Source organism: Mauremys reevesii, linkage group 7 (assembly GCF_016161935.1).
Source record: "Mauremys reevesii isolate NIE-2019 linkage group 7, ASM1616193v1, whole genome shotgun sequence".
Classification (NCBI taxonomy): domain Eukaryota; kingdom Metazoa; phylum Chordata; order Testudines; family Geoemydidae; genus Mauremys; species Mauremys reevesii.
The window spans coordinates 71745322-71760515 of NC_052629.1; the positions used below are offsets into that span (position 1 = coordinate 71745322).

Genomic DNA, 15194 nt, shown 5'->3' on the forward strand with positions numbered 1-15194 from the left:
TGGAAGGATGGGGGTGGACGGCTAAAATGCTCCTACAAATTTACAGCTGCAAGGCAGATTTCTTACCCCTCCATGGCACCATGCCTAATAGCTGTAAGATCCCTCTTCAGGGACCATGTCTGCTTCTGTGTTTGAACAGGTCCCAGCACAATAGGGCTCCAGTCCTGATTTAGACCTCTAGGAGCTACCATAAAAGTAAACAGTGGCATTGTGTTCCTCTAAATCCTGTGCTGAAGGGAAGGTCTCATGTTTTCTCTTGAACTTCTGTCTGCAGGGATTGAAGGACATAAATCCACCCTGTGTAGAGGTCAAGCATAGGAGTTTATTCCACACCTTGCTTATTAGGCTCAGAGGCACTGTCAATCAATTGATTACAATAGAATATATAGATTTTCCATGGGCGGGGGAAAGTGATTGGGTAGGCAACTTCACACCCCGGGATAGGTTTTGCACAAGACAGGATAGCCCAGTAGCCAATGGTTAACAGGTTACATAATGTCTCCGCCCATGGTCTCAAGTTAGCAAGTTAACATTTAATTAATACTTTGATAAAATGTTATTAGTATAAAATATATGTGTTGAATTCTGATTTGGGGTCCATAGGAATGGAGTTGCTCCTCTGATTGTCCAGCAGATACATTCCTAGGGGTTAAAGCAAAGAAACAGTGAAAGTATATGGCAATAAAGATTGTCTTCTGTGTGGAAGAGTGATGCTAAAGGAGCCCTGTGACCCATTTCAGTGATGTAGTGGGAGTGGTGAGTTTGTGCCTGGGTGTTGAATTGTAGTGCAGTAGCGTCACACCAGTCCTGTCTTGCAGCCTGATTTAAAGCCCGCTGAAGTTCCATAGAAATCTTTGTTAAAATCAATAGGCTTTGGATCAGGCCTTTGATATTTACAGGTTTTCAGGTGCTGTAATACTTAGGACTGTCCCTTTCCATGTTAGTGACCTCATCTGGAATACTGTGTGCAGTTCTTGTCTCCCATGTTTAAGAAAGATGAATTCAAACTGGAATAGGTGCAGAGAAGGGCTACTAGGCTGATCCAAAGAATGGAAACCCTACCTTATGAGAGGAGACACAAAGAGCTTGGCTTGTTTAGCCTAAACAAACTAAGGTGAAGGGAGATATGATTGCTCTCTATAAATACATCAGAGGAATAAATACCAGGGGGAGAGAGGGTTTTTTTTAAGTTAAGTGTCAATGTGGACACAAGAACAAATGGCTATAAACTGGCCATCAACAAGTTTAGGCTCAAAATTAGATGAATGTTTCTAACCATCAGAGGAGTGAAATTGTGGAACAGCCTTCCAAGGGGAGGCTGGGGGCAAAAAACTTAAATGGCTTCAAGACTGAGCTTGATAGGTTTATGAAGAGAATGGTACTATGGGACTGCTACAATGGCATGTGGCCGATCAGCGACTGCCAGTAGCAAAAATTCCCAACGGCTGGTGATGGAACGCTAGGTGGGGAGGGCTCCGAGTTACTACAGATGAGGGTGAAGCTCTGTGGCCTGCAATGTGCAGGAGGTTAGACTAGATGATCACCATGATGCCTTCTGACCTTAAAGTCTGTGAGTGGTAGAAGTTCCTATATACCAGGGGTCGGCAACCTTTCAGCAGTGGTGTGCCGAGTCTTCATGTATACACTCTAATTTAAGGCTTCGTGTGCCGGTAATACATTTTAACATTTTTTAGAAGGTATCTCTATAAGTCTATGGAATATAACAAAACTACTGTTATATGTAAAGTAAACAAGGTTTTCAAAATGTATTAGAAGCTTTATTTAAAATTAAATTACAATGCAGATCTTATTAGTTTAGTGTGATCCTTGCCCTTGCTGAGTTTTCCAATGTCTGGTGGCACGTATTTAGATACTTTAGGCTGCACACAGGCTTCTGAGTTATAAGTTGATAACCGGCTGGCAGGAGGTCAGCGGCTGGTACCCCAGATCGGCAGCTGAGGTGAGTGGAGCTGGCGGCTGGTAGGGCTGAGCAGGGCCGAAGCCTGGACCCTGTCTGGCAGGGGGCCTGCGCTGGAAGCAAGGTGAGTGGGGCTGCGGCAGGGACCCCAGCTGGTGAGGGGCCAGCAGTGGGAACCCCAGAGCGGCAGCAGGCTGAGCAGATCAGCCTGCCGCCGCTCTGGGGTTCCAACCACCGGCTCCTGCCAGCTGGGATCTCAGCCCTCTGCCAGCCTGGGGTTCTTTCTCCCAGGCCAGCAGCGGGTGTTGAGTGGGACCCCGGCTGGCAAGGGGCCAGCAGCGGGAACCCCAGAGCGGCGGCGAGCTGAGCAGCTCAGCCCACCCCGCGTGACGTCAAAAATCAGCTCGTGTGCCACCTTTGGCACGCGTGCCTTAGGTTGCCGACCCCTGCTATATACTGTGCTAGAACAGAGGTAGTTCAATCATGTCTCAGGGCTAACTTACAAATGCATAGCCGCAGCAGCAGGGTGTGAAAACACTGCTCTGCAGCGCTGCTGCATGGCGCGCGGCGCGCCCAGTGTGCGCCAGCCAGCAGCTGCCGCGCGCCCCAGCGTCGCTGTGCTATTCCCACACAGGGAGCTGAGGGGACAGCTGCTGAGAGCTCCAGCGCTGCGCTGCTGCTTTACACACTTAGCGCGCGCAAAGCGCGCGCGCGCCGCTGCTGCGCAGCGCTTGAAGTTTAAGTGTAGCCATAGCCTCAGTGATGCATGTTCCTGTGATCTGTTTATAACAAGGATCATAAAGCTTTGTTTCTCTGCAGAGGTTCCTAGGTTCTGTGCGTGGTGATTTGGTCTTGTCTCTGTGCTGGAGATGCCTGCGTGAATGGCCTGTTCTTGAGAGTGCATAATGAGTGTTCTCAGCAATATGGATCTCTCAGATTGCTTTAGATGAGTGGATCACAACAGGTTCAGTGCCACTGAAATTTAGAGGGAAATAAAGGGATTATAGCATAATGCTGTTCTGGTCCAATATATGCAATTAGACTGGCTGAAGTGAGAGAAATAAGTAGGCTGGCATGTGGCTGGTATTTACTGCAGAGTTTCAGTGTACAAGAAGTGGGGTGGTTAAATAAAGCATCTTAATCCATTTGAAAAGTAGCACCAGGGTATCCTCCTCCACTAATTCTGTGGAGGCAGGAGAAATGGGAGGCCACACACTGTGGAGTACCTGGGAACCCCTAACTGCACACAGCATTTGCCCAGTGGTGTTTCAATGGTAATCGTGGGACTTCAGTACTCGTTTGGTATATGTTACTGTCAACTGTGCATGAGCAATCTGCAGGGACCAGTAAGGGAAAAGAGTAAACTTGAACTGTGTAGCAGAAATTCTGGTGCCAGTAATGAATTTCTAGGGGATAGGGAATGGTGGCAGGAGCAGGGTTCCTTTGGCAAATCCCAACAGCACCATGTGAATAAACTGTACAGAGTCTGTGATGGTGGAGGAGGGGCAGAGTGACCCATCAGGCCTCCTTTCTGGGCTAAAATAAGTTTGTGATTCCATAAATACTTTTTCACTACATTCATAGGTAAGAAAGTGTGTGTTTTCAATGAGACAGGGAATAAAACTGTCCTTGGCGGAGTTCTGTGTACCTAAGCATGTGTGGCACATCACTGGAAGAGCAGCCGCAGGAAGAGAAATGTTCTCCTGACAGTTTTGGTGGTGATGATTCTAGAGCTAGGTAGATAATCTTCCGTTATGACACCATTCTCTTCATTGACTCCTAAGGCCAAGGGGACTGGGGTTAGAGGGAAGAGGGAACATATTTTTCATGTCCCATCAAAAGTCCAGGATTAAAGGAAAGCTGCTGGAAATTAAGAGCTGTCCTAAATCACTATATTTAATCAAAAGGAGGAAACAGTCATCATGGCATTGTGCTGCAGAGTACAGCTGGATTGCCAATGCAGAATCCATTTGACAGATGGGGAAGAAGAGACTTTACAAGTTGTTAGTTCTGTTTTGTCTTTACTGATTTGTCAGTGGACCACTGTTGATCTAGGCTTTGCCAGTGCTAAACACATGTAAGCTCAATCCCTGTTCTGTTGTTTTGGTTAACAGTGATTTAATGTATTCTACACATGCTCTGCAGGGTGAAACCTAGACCAACCACACTCCATGGTTACACTGTGACTAGCTGAAAACCTAATACATAATGCCAAAAACTTATTTTACAGCAAACTTGGCAGTCCTTGCTTTCTTGTGCTTTCCAGTGGGATTGCCTGGCTCTATTCTGCGCTGTCAGACTGGCTCTCCTGCTGGGAAGGCAAAAAAGCAGTTAGTCATAGTTGGAATAAAGGGACTGGCCCGCCCACTTCCACTTCTCTTGTATTTTGCCCTTTTCCAGTTCTTGTCTGCATTTCTTTCTTTGTCCTTCCTGCTGGTTTTAGTAAACAGGTGAACACAATATACATATAGCAACCACTGGTTCTTCCCCCTCTTTGTCTGAGGCAGGATATGGTAGCCTGTCCTGAATTTGGTGGGATTTACCTAATCTCACTAGAGAGATCCCATGTGCCGCAGGACCATTGAAGTGCTCCCAACATGATTTTAGACCAGTATAATGGGGCCTCTACATGATGACATGCTGCATACATGCTCAGAGGTAACGACTGCTACTTGGGCAAAACCAGATCTTGAGCATCTGAGAATGCAAGCTACAAAATGGTAGTTTTTGCCAATTATGATTGAGGAGACACTCCTGGAAACAGGACTGTTCGGTGCTGATAAACTGATATCAATAAATCTATCTCAAACTTTTAGTACTTCACAGTTTAAAGAAAAGCCAGGCCGGAAGTGGCCATCGTGATCATCTAGTCTGATCTCCTGTATAACACAGGCCATAGAACTTCCCCCCAAATAATTCCTAGAGCCGATCTTTTAGAAAAACAGCCAGTCTGTATTTAAAAATTGTCAGTGATGGAGAATCCACCACACCCCTTGATAAATTGTTCAAATGGTTAATTATTCTCACCAGTAAAAATTTGTGCCTTATTTCCAGTCTGAACTTGTCTAGCTTCAACTTCTACCTGTTAGATCATTGAAGAGTCCATTATTAAGTATTTGTTCCCCGTGCAAACAGTCCCCCTAGACTGTAATCAAGTCACCCCTTACCCTTCTTTTTGTTCAGTTGAGTAGATTGATCTCCTTGATACTATCTCTATAAGATGTGTGTTTTTTAATCCTTTAATCATTCTTATGGCTCTTCTCAGAACCTTCTCCAATGTATCAACATCTTTCTTGAATTGAGGGCACCAGAACTGGATACCAGATTCCAGCAGCTGCCACATCAGTGCCAAATACAAAGGTGAAATAACCTCTGTACTCCTAATCAAGATTCTCCTATTTATGCATCCAGGATCACATTACTTGTTTTGGCCAGTTTCACACTGATATTCAGCTGATTATCCACCATGACCCCCAAATCTTTTTCAGAATCACCGCTTCCCAGAGTCTGCCATCCTGTAAGTATGGCCGACATTCTTTGTTCCCAGATGTGTACATTTACATTTAGTTGTATTAATGCATGTTGTTTACTGGTGTGCAATATCTGAAGCAAGCTACCCACATGGTATCCATAACTAAACCCATTATATACCCCACCCGATTAATTTGCATCACCACCAAGTGGGTGCTGCAGCTTTTCTGGAAGGTTACCAAATCTGAGCTCTTTTGAAGGAAGGGAGGAAATGGATTCCAAAGGTGAGGCCCCTGCATGGAAAATGCCATGTCAGCAGCACCCTCTCTCTTAAATACATCAGGTAGTAGTTTGATGTGTGGCCCTTATCACCCTTCTTGCTCTATACTTTGAAATGAATGTACTCTCATGGTTTGGTGCTTACAATGTAAGCTCTTCGGGGCGGGGGCTGTCTTTTTGTTGTTTGTGTGTAAAGCACCTAGCAAACCTAATACATAATACACAGTGGCATCCTGGTCCATGACTGAGACTCCTAGATGCTATGATAACATAAATAATAATAGAGTATTTGTTACTCCATTCATTCTGAGAGTGCTTTCTGTACTGAGGTAGGGAAGAAGAGTGACACACAGTTACCAGTAAGACAATTTTCCCTTCTTCTCCCTCATCTGAACGTAATACAGGCTCCTTTCTTTCACCTTCTTGCATGGTGTGAAAACAAAGTTGCCGTGCTTGTGCAGGTCAGCGCTCACACACATTTAGAAAAGTATATTCAGCTCTTCACATTACAGCTTCTGCACTGGCATTTGGAATACTAACTGAGGCACTGAGCTTTGCTATGCTACAAAGATCACTCCAGGGCCATTCTTACAGGCTTGGACAGAATAGGGATAATTGTGAGAGCCCCCTAAAAAGAACCTATCTATGCACCAATCATCAAAAGATGAGTGATCTTGAGTCCATTGATTGCATCTTGCTGCAGCCACTACACAACTGCCCCATCTCAACTGTACAGATCGTACAAATGGAAAACTGATCAGCATGCTGTTTCCTGTCACACATCACCCACAAGTACTAATGATTGAAGTGATACCTAGGCTATAACAGCCTGTTCAGTGACATGGGGAGAGCACATGAGCCTCCTCGCCCCAGGAGTGATGGTCACCGATCAGACAGGCCCTCTAGTCCAAAGAGGAGTGAGATGGGTTACTTGTAACTTGACCTGAGAGAGGGAAAGAGGTGTTTCCTTAGGAATATGAGCCTCTTAAACTGGCCCCCTTAATCTCATGTTCATTAACGTCCATGCTCTCCCAAGAACCGCTCTGGGCTTTGTTTTGTTGGGAGGCTCTGCATTCCTAGTCCCCTGATTCCCTGTTCAGTAAGTGACCTGAGGGTCTATATTACAAAAAAACAAAAATCCCACATAACATGCAGCAGTGAGTGCCAGCCCAAGCGGGAATGACCACATTGCTTTTTTAGCCCCGTAGTGCAAGCCCAAGTCAGGTGACCCGAGCTCTAAAACTCACTGCAGCGGGGGATTTTTTGCAGTGTAGATGTACCATGAGAGAGACTCACTCTTCTTTCTCTCTTTTGTTCACAAGACATCAAATAGGACATGATTGAGTTTGACTCATATTGTCATGGGTGAAACACTCCTCACACAAAATTTCTCATAAACATTCAATATAACTGGAAATCTACCAAAATGTCCCACAAAAAGAACAAGCCTATTCGGATTGAGTGGATAGTATCTACCTCTGATGTGTACCTACAGGGTCTATCTTGTTTGCATATTGGCAATACTTGTGTGGCTTGTCATGCCATTAAAGCATTATTGGATATAATTGTTGTCTTCCCGAGGCCAGGTGGTGCTTGGGACAGTTTCTCTTGATTCTAGGGAGAATTTACACAGAGAAACTGGGTTCCTCCATTAATCCTTGAACCAAAAAAAACCAGACAATATTGAAGAACCGGGGATAAAACACTCACTCCTATCTTTACCTCCTCAAGGCTGGGAGAGAGGATGGGGAATTCTCCCTCCTCCCTCAGCAAGCCCCAGTCCAAGTCTCTGACTTTTTGGGAGTAAGTAAGGGAACCAGATTCCGCCTTTTAATATGGAGGGGAGGTGCAAGGAAATCTGATCTATATTTGCCCAGTATCCAAGAAGTCTGCCTGAAAGGAAGAATAGAAGATATTTGCTCCTGTGTGGGTTGCCAGGATTATAAGCCCTTCACTAAGATATGTGTAGATGGCACAGCATTGAGGGCAAACAAGGGAACCCTCAAGAGAAAATCTGGAAATGTGGATCATCCTTCACAGATTTTTTTATTTGAAAACCAAATCTATTCTTAAGAACTTAATTTTGCATTTATCACAGAGAGTGTGTTGAAGACCTTGAACTCATCTTAAGCCCTTTCTTTGAGAGAACAGCAGTGGATGCTGGTATTTTTCCAAAGAAATGTACATACAAAAAGGTTTGCTCCTCACTGTCTTTCACCGGACAGAAGGTATTTCAGTTTTCACCACTTGCAGTCCCTTGGACCTATTTCTTACCCAAGGTTTATTTGACTGGCTGCAGCTAAACCTTCTTGTGTCTCGCTTTGTTCTCACCTGTAAACTCTAGCAAAACAATTAAGAGTTAGGGGTGGGGCCCTTTGCACAGATAGGACTGGTGTGTGTGTGTGTGAGAGAGAGAGAGAGAGAGAGAGAGAGAGAGAGTCAGTGCCCAATTTTGGCAGATTATTGTAACCTTTGTTGACTTGCTGGTTGTCATAGCCTGGGCAGGGAAGGCTGTAGATTACTAGTAAAAGTGTTCAAGGCTGAACCAGGAAAACTTCTCAAAGACTGAAAAGAAAATAAACATGGGTCTGGCTACTAGTGTAATGACGCTGTGTCCAGAATCACTAGCACCCTACCAATACCACAAATACAACCATGTGTAGACAAGGCCTAAATCTGCGTCAGAAAGAAAATTGTCTTACACGAAAGCTTACAAGTGTGTTGTTTGTAGTCTATCTGATCTCTCTCACCACTCTTATCCCTCATCCTGTTCCTTTAACCTTGCTTTCCAGAATTAGTGATTTTTCTCTTTGGTAAATGGGGAGACTATTCCATTAAAGTATGTTGCCATGGAGAATAGTGTTGACTCTGGCAGTTCCCCTCAAGACAACGTCTAGATGTGGCCTCTGCTCTTACTTCAAAAGGTTTTGTTTAACTTCTGCTTTTTCCCCCCTCCAAGTTGTTCCCTTCACAAGTGACAAAGTCGGGAGTCACTGACCTTCTCTGGTTTTTGTTAGGAAGTTGTGTGTCAAGTGACTCTGACAGACACTTCCGACTTTTAATTGAGAAGCAGCTGATATTCAGTGGTTGAGAGTGATTCTCTTTGCAAGGAATGGGCTATATTTCCACAAAATACCCTGTATTCTCTACCAGTCCTATGTAGCACATGCCAGTGTGCCATCAGGTGGCTGATCTTCAGTCACTAGCTGCCAGGGCTGGATTGGAACCAGTGACTTGAGAGAGAGAGAGGTTTCCAGAGCTGTCCTGTGGTCCATTCCAATATGCTGATAGTGGTTTTGCCTTTGAAGCTGGCTGGTGAGCTGTGTGCTGGCATTCCAGGGAAGGAGACAGGGCAGGAAGAGGCTGTTTGCTTTTCTATTTAAAGTAATTTTAAAAGTCCATGTAAACAAGTTGCCAGCACAGCCCAATTAACGCAGGGGACATCTGAGAGAGGATTAGCAGGACTCCATGGGGTATGAAGCCGAGATCTTAATCTAGATCTATTAAGAGATTTACTTGGGAGGATGGGGTTTTGCTCCCTTTTGTTTAATTTACTAGGATTGGATTAGCTACAAACAAGGCCACTAACCCCAAACATATTTACCTTGCTGGTGCTTCTGTGCTGATTAAATAAGGACTCTGAAGTTGCAAGCTGGGCCTGCATGCAGGGTTAGCTGTTGTGATGGACTCAGAACAGTCATTACCCTTTAACGAAACATCCCCACAACTGTGCTGTTGCACAGCAATGAGCCAAGACATGTCAGGTGTACTGTTCGGGGCCATCGCAGTAATATTTTTATAAAGATAGTCTTTGCTTGTGTTGGAGGGTTGCAGAGGCCAATAACATACTCTTTCCCAGCACTCACTGCTGTCAGCTGGAATTCTCAGTTTTAAAGCTCAGTATTGGTAGCAGAGAGAGGGGGATAGATAAGGGTTAAACTGGTTTCATCTCCAGAATGAAGACACCTCCTCTGTAGTTCTCAGTGAATCTCCCAAATCACTGCTTCAGTGATTAGAGAGAGGTTTTTGTTTGGCTGGAGTACCAAGACTGTGAGGGGATTGAGGTTTACCTTCCTTTTCCCCAATGTTATCCTAATGTACTGTACAACTCTGAGATCCTGCTTCAGCCCTCACTGCAATGATTAAAATACCTGGTTTATCAAAACTCTCGCTATAGAGGCTATAGGTCATTTGAAGGTAGCAGAGAAGGCCTATCTTGTAAATCTGAGCTTTCCAAGACTGTCTACTTTGCAGGCTTCTACTGGCATAGGTATGTCTGTCAGGAGTGTGAAGAAGTGTGGTTCCTGACTGATGCTATGACAGCAAAAGCTACTAGTGTAGTAGGCACAATTATCTGGCAAAATGTGATTTTACTAATGTAGCCTGTTCTGCTCATGGTGCATGATTTTATGAGATGTCGGTATAGTTACATCTATGACAGGTATAGCAATTGCTTGCAATATCTTTGGGAAATCTTACTGTATTAAGTTTATGTATCATTGTAGGCCAGGGTCTATGAGCGAGTTGACCACACCACCTCCAAGAATAATTAACAATATGACGTGATTAGACAAATTCATTCAGGTTGTAACACATTCAGAGAAGTTCCACCACCTGGAGACACTCAGATGTATGAGTTCAAACTGGATTCTCCAGGGACTGACCGACAAAGAAAGGGCTTTTGGATAAATGGCCTGAGTTTAAACTGACTCAGGGCCTTTTTTCTGATCTAGTGAATTGACAGGACCTTCTGTCCCAGGGGGCTCAGTCCTTCCTGGGAAGTGTTGGAAGGACATTGGCCTACTGAGAGCCTGTAAGACTGCTGCGTGACCTCTAGTAAGCTTTTAGCCTGCATATAGAAACTTTTATTATTTTTATGTTTTCTCTGTAATGCTTTCACCTTAAGAATAAATGTGCTTGCTTATAAAGAGCTGTGTGATAACTCATAGCTGCTGGCAATTACAGCTGTTCATAGCCTTCAGAGAGAAGGCAAAGAACAGATGCAGGAATATTTAGGCAGTCTGGCTTGCCGCTAATATCACCGTGTAGACAGGGAACTGTGCAGCCTGAGAAAAATCCCAGTCGGAAGTGGGACAGAGACAGGTCTCTATCCAAGAGAGATGGTGATTGAGGAGCTGGGAGCCTAGAGTTGGTGCCCTCAAGGGACCATGGAGAGGGAATACAGGTGCAGTTGCCCTGAACTGTGATAGCATCCACTCTAGTATATCTGTACTGGTAAACTAGTCCTATTGTAGACATGGTGTAGACTATTACAGAGAGCCCTCCACCCTATTTTCCTGTAACTTGTCATAGTCTTTATGACCATGGAATTTGTCAGAAGAGGTGGTCTCTGAAGTGAGGTAGACAAGGTGTGATTGTGGTGGTAGCAAGACACACTGTGTTTTTCCCAGGCTTTAGTTTCAGTGCCCTGAAAGGGGGGAGCACCCCATTCCTTGTAGTGAAGGTGTGTGGGAATGTGTCTTTACTGTGCTAGAGCCTGCAGTCTGGGTAGGCAGAACTAATTGCTTCTTCACAGCTCAGGAACTCCCAGGGCAAGTATCCCTTGAACATCCTGGTATTTACCTGATACCAAGATCCTGATGTCTAAAGCAGAATAAGGCAGATGGAAAGGTAGTTTAGTGTGCAATCCACCCAAGGATGCTTAATGGTGGTGACACTGCTGACCTAAACGCCTCTTTACTTGCAGTAAGTATGGGACAACCCAAGTGACAGTTTAGAGGAAAGGGGCTTTCTTTCCAGCATGCCTCTTTTTTGAGAAGGATCTAGTCTTTGCAGAGCAGGCTGGGAATTGTAGTTCCAGCACTGAACATGAAGTTGGCCATTATGACAGATACACAATAACATTAAAGGCTTTCTCTTATCTTCCTCGAGTGAATAGAATTAAAGAGATGGTTAATGAGTATTCAGCAAACCTGTATCTATGTAAATCTGTAGGCTTGGGGGAAGTGTACCCAAGAGTTTAAAGAGAACTAACAAATGAAATCTTGGCTCTTCTGAAAATCATTCTTAAATACTGTGGAGCCAGGAAAGGTTTGCAGTGAATTTGCTGACTTCCGTGCCATTAATGCAGTACTGAGAGATTTTAACATAATTTTTTTGCGTACAATAACTTGTCACTGGAGATGGGAGCAGTGTCTTGAAGCTAAAGATTGAAACATGTTTAGTTAGGTGTAAAGGAATGTCTCTCTCTTAATGGTTTTATTGCTTCTACTTAACTTTCAGAGTAAAACAACATGGCTTAGTGGTGGTGGCATGTTAGTGAAAACACTTGGAGCACAATGGTAGAATAGATAGTGTTCACTTTTAGCTGTGGAACACCTTTTTTTAAAAAGGTTCAGGATATCCTCTTAACTTATATTTGTTCCTTTTGAGGGATTTAGTCCTTGAGTTCTGAAATCATTGGCATAGTGTCTTTTATCCACTGCTTGGCAATAATGTCTTCATAACCTAGATAGTACTTTTCTTCCTGAATGACTCCAATGTGCTTTTCAAACTATATGTACAAGAATCACTTAACCTGCTATGCCACTGAAATGCAGCTATCTCATGGATTAAATAGCACCCAGCATGGCATTACAACAGCATAAAACAGGAAGTAAAGAATATGTACAAGTAATAGGTAACCCACTCTGGATTGAATTAAAAAACAAACAGAAAATAGTCTGGTCCTAATATATTACCTAAACTTTTCCTCATTTAGTTTCAAGCTGTTGCTCTTTGTCCTAGCCAACAGTGAGACAATGGAAAAGAATCCCAGCAGAGGTGGTCAAAGTGCCATCACTGCACTTTCTCATGATCAACTTAGATACAAGATGTTGATATGTGTAGAAGAGGGAGACATGCTGCAAAGTGCAGGATTCAGAGCAGGTGACCCAAACAGTCTAACTGGCCCTAGTGTCTCTTGCTCTAGCACTGAACATAGCTGTTGGAAAAACCTTGAAAGATGCTGTCTGCAGCTAACAGAGAGTGCATCGGCTAAATCAATCAGGCTTGGGCCTCCTGTGATGTTTACTTTAACATCCTTCCATAATGTTCCCTGATTTCTCTGCATTCTTCTATTTCGCTTCATTGTAAGATTTTGGTGTCTCATTACTGAAGTGTTAGTTCTGTGCTCTCTATCGCTAGCTGTTAAATTAACCTCTAGAGAGCTATGCCAGTATGTCGTCCTGTCTGAAACCCCCTTGCCCTGATGCTCTGCCTATCAAAGAATAAAACTTTAAGCACATACAGAGCTTTACATCTAGTCATAACCATCTTTTCCTTTAGCACATCCTGCTTCCCCCTGCATTGCTCTAGACTCTTATTTCTAAGTCCATTTTAAAATAGGACCCCCTCATATATCAGTATATCATGGGCCTGTTTAATGGGGCTCAGAGCTTTAGTGAACCACGGTTAGATTTGGTGCATGCACAACCTGTTCTTGTGCTGATTTTCCCCCCCACATTTGTTTCTCCCTTTTGGTGCACAAGGAATTGATCCTTTTACCATGTTTATTCCCGTACTCCAGATTCCTATAGTAGGGCCTCAGTATGTTTGACTGGAGGCTTGTTGGTCATATGGAAAATTTGTTCTTTTTATGAGATTTGTTCATTGAACAGGTATTGGTTTGGGTGAAGCTGTAAGCTACAGTGTGGCAACAGGAGTAATTTTCCACTGGTGAATAAATTTCCCTAGGTTAGCACTTCTCACCTTGTGAGCTTCATATCTGTAGGCAGCATAAACACATAACAGCTTCAAAAGACAAACTCCCTCAGCAACCTATCAATGTGTACTGGGGTGTCAGGCGCTGCTGTCTGTGTGGGCTCCATTCCTCCCGTCCCTACCCCTCCCTCGCTCCTTATCTGATTGATGTGGCTTTTCATGCTGTCATTCTCCCTGGCACTACATTTTTCGTTTTTCCTCTTCCGGATTCTCTCCCCATTGAAACAAAAGGCGAACTCGTTTCCAGTGGTGCAGCACCAGGCTGTGCTGTCTCAGAGGGGCTGGGGGATTCTCTGCATCTCGTTCTGTCGGAACCAACGGGGAGCTTTAGTGGCTTCACAAGCAATGCTTTGAACCGCCGCCAGATCGCCTCAGCTGCTGTGCGAGCAGAGTTCAAAGCCCTTCTGTGAGTAGATACACAGTACTGTATGTGTAAAAGGACAAGGAATTTAATCTGTGATTCCCTACCCCACAGGAGTGCCTGACGACTTCTTCATGCAGGGTGACCAGACAGCAAGTATGAAAAATCGGGACGGGGGTTGGGGGGTAATAGGAGCCTATATAAGAAAAAGATCCAAAAATCGGGACTGTCCCTATAAAATCGGAACATCTGGTCACCCTAGCTTCATGCCAGGCTTCTCTCTGCCTCCCTCTGGACACCACTATCCCTACTTTATTTCTGGGATTTCAGAGAGTAAGGTGGAAGCTTTTCAGATAGGAGCTGTGAAAGGAGGTGAAAAGAGCTGTGCTGTTGGACCCTCTATTGTATAGGACCCTGCTTTGCTCACCTGTGGCTGCAGACAGCCTTCCTTGCATGCTGATTACTATCTGTCTGGTGCTCACCATGCTCAGCAGTGAAGCTCTTGCTTTCAGTGTAGATTTATTTACATTTCTCTCTGTGTGTGTAAAATTTCAGTGTCCTCATGTTCACAAACTGATTTGAGAGGTTTTGGCAACTCCAAGGGAAGAGAAAAGAGCCACTGCTACAAATGACTGTTCAGCCATCCACCGGCTGTGCAGCCCAGCTGCCTTTTCAGGAAGGGCCAGCTCGCTTCTTGCGTGTCTTTGTGAAGATTTGTTCTAGGGCTTGTGCTTTTCCTCACTTCCCCTTTTTCTCTGGTGTGTTTCCTTGGCTTGCTGGCTATCAGAGTTATCAGACCAAACTTCCTGGACACCTTGGAGTGATCTCACTTCACTTTGAAATGCGTCTTTTAAAGGTAGGGAGTTGGAAAGCATTTGTAGTGTTTCACATCAATTGTCATTTATACTCTAGCAGGTACAAGGGAGCTTGTCTCTAGCTTGCTTTTGTGCACTGTCATTTGACTGTTGATTTAATAAATCTTCATCTGCAAGAGCCATGCTGCAGGAGAGGGGATGGAGAGGCTGCAGTACAGTAACTGCATTAGGTGATTTGGCTTGTCATGGCCATTAAAGCTCTTTGTTAGCTCTCTCTCCTCCTCCTCCTCCTCTCTGCCCCTCGCTGATAGGCTGTTGCTTTGTCTTGGATTGCTCCTGGGTTAAATTTAGGTTCTAAAATGTGCTGGATAAAAGGAGGAATCTGATTGATTGCCCATTGTGGAGTTTAGATATTTTCTTGGTGGCTCACGGTGCATCGGAACAGCACAGGGATCCTACTATAACTGCACATCTTGTCCTAGGCTATTAAACTCACTTATACTACAAGTAAACACACTCTTGACCCTTTCTCAGTCAGTCACCTTAGTCCTGGGTAACCAGAGTGCTCTGGGGAGGAACACATTGCAGCGAAATCAGTAACTTGTGAAGCCATTTTAAAGACCAGAGA

The 15194-nt window shown here is 44.4% G+C and overlaps 1 protein-coding gene across 17 annotated transcripts in view; it reads left to right on the top strand.

Moving 5' to 3' along the window:
- Window positions 1-15194, top strand: part of NDST2 (N-deacetylase and N-sulfotransferase 2) — a 259472-nt gene that overhangs the window by 171998 nt on the left and 72280 nt on the right. For 2 of the 17 annotated variants that reach the window (XM_039546507.1, XM_039546519.1), the window contains exon 1: window positions 13630-13796. The exons of the other annotated variants lie outside the window; for them this stretch is intronic. The gene's annotated coding sequence lies outside the window, so the exon portion shown is untranslated. Of the gene's footprint in view, window positions 1-13629; window positions 13797-15194 lie in introns of those variants that run through there. 17 annotated transcript variants of the gene reach the window in all.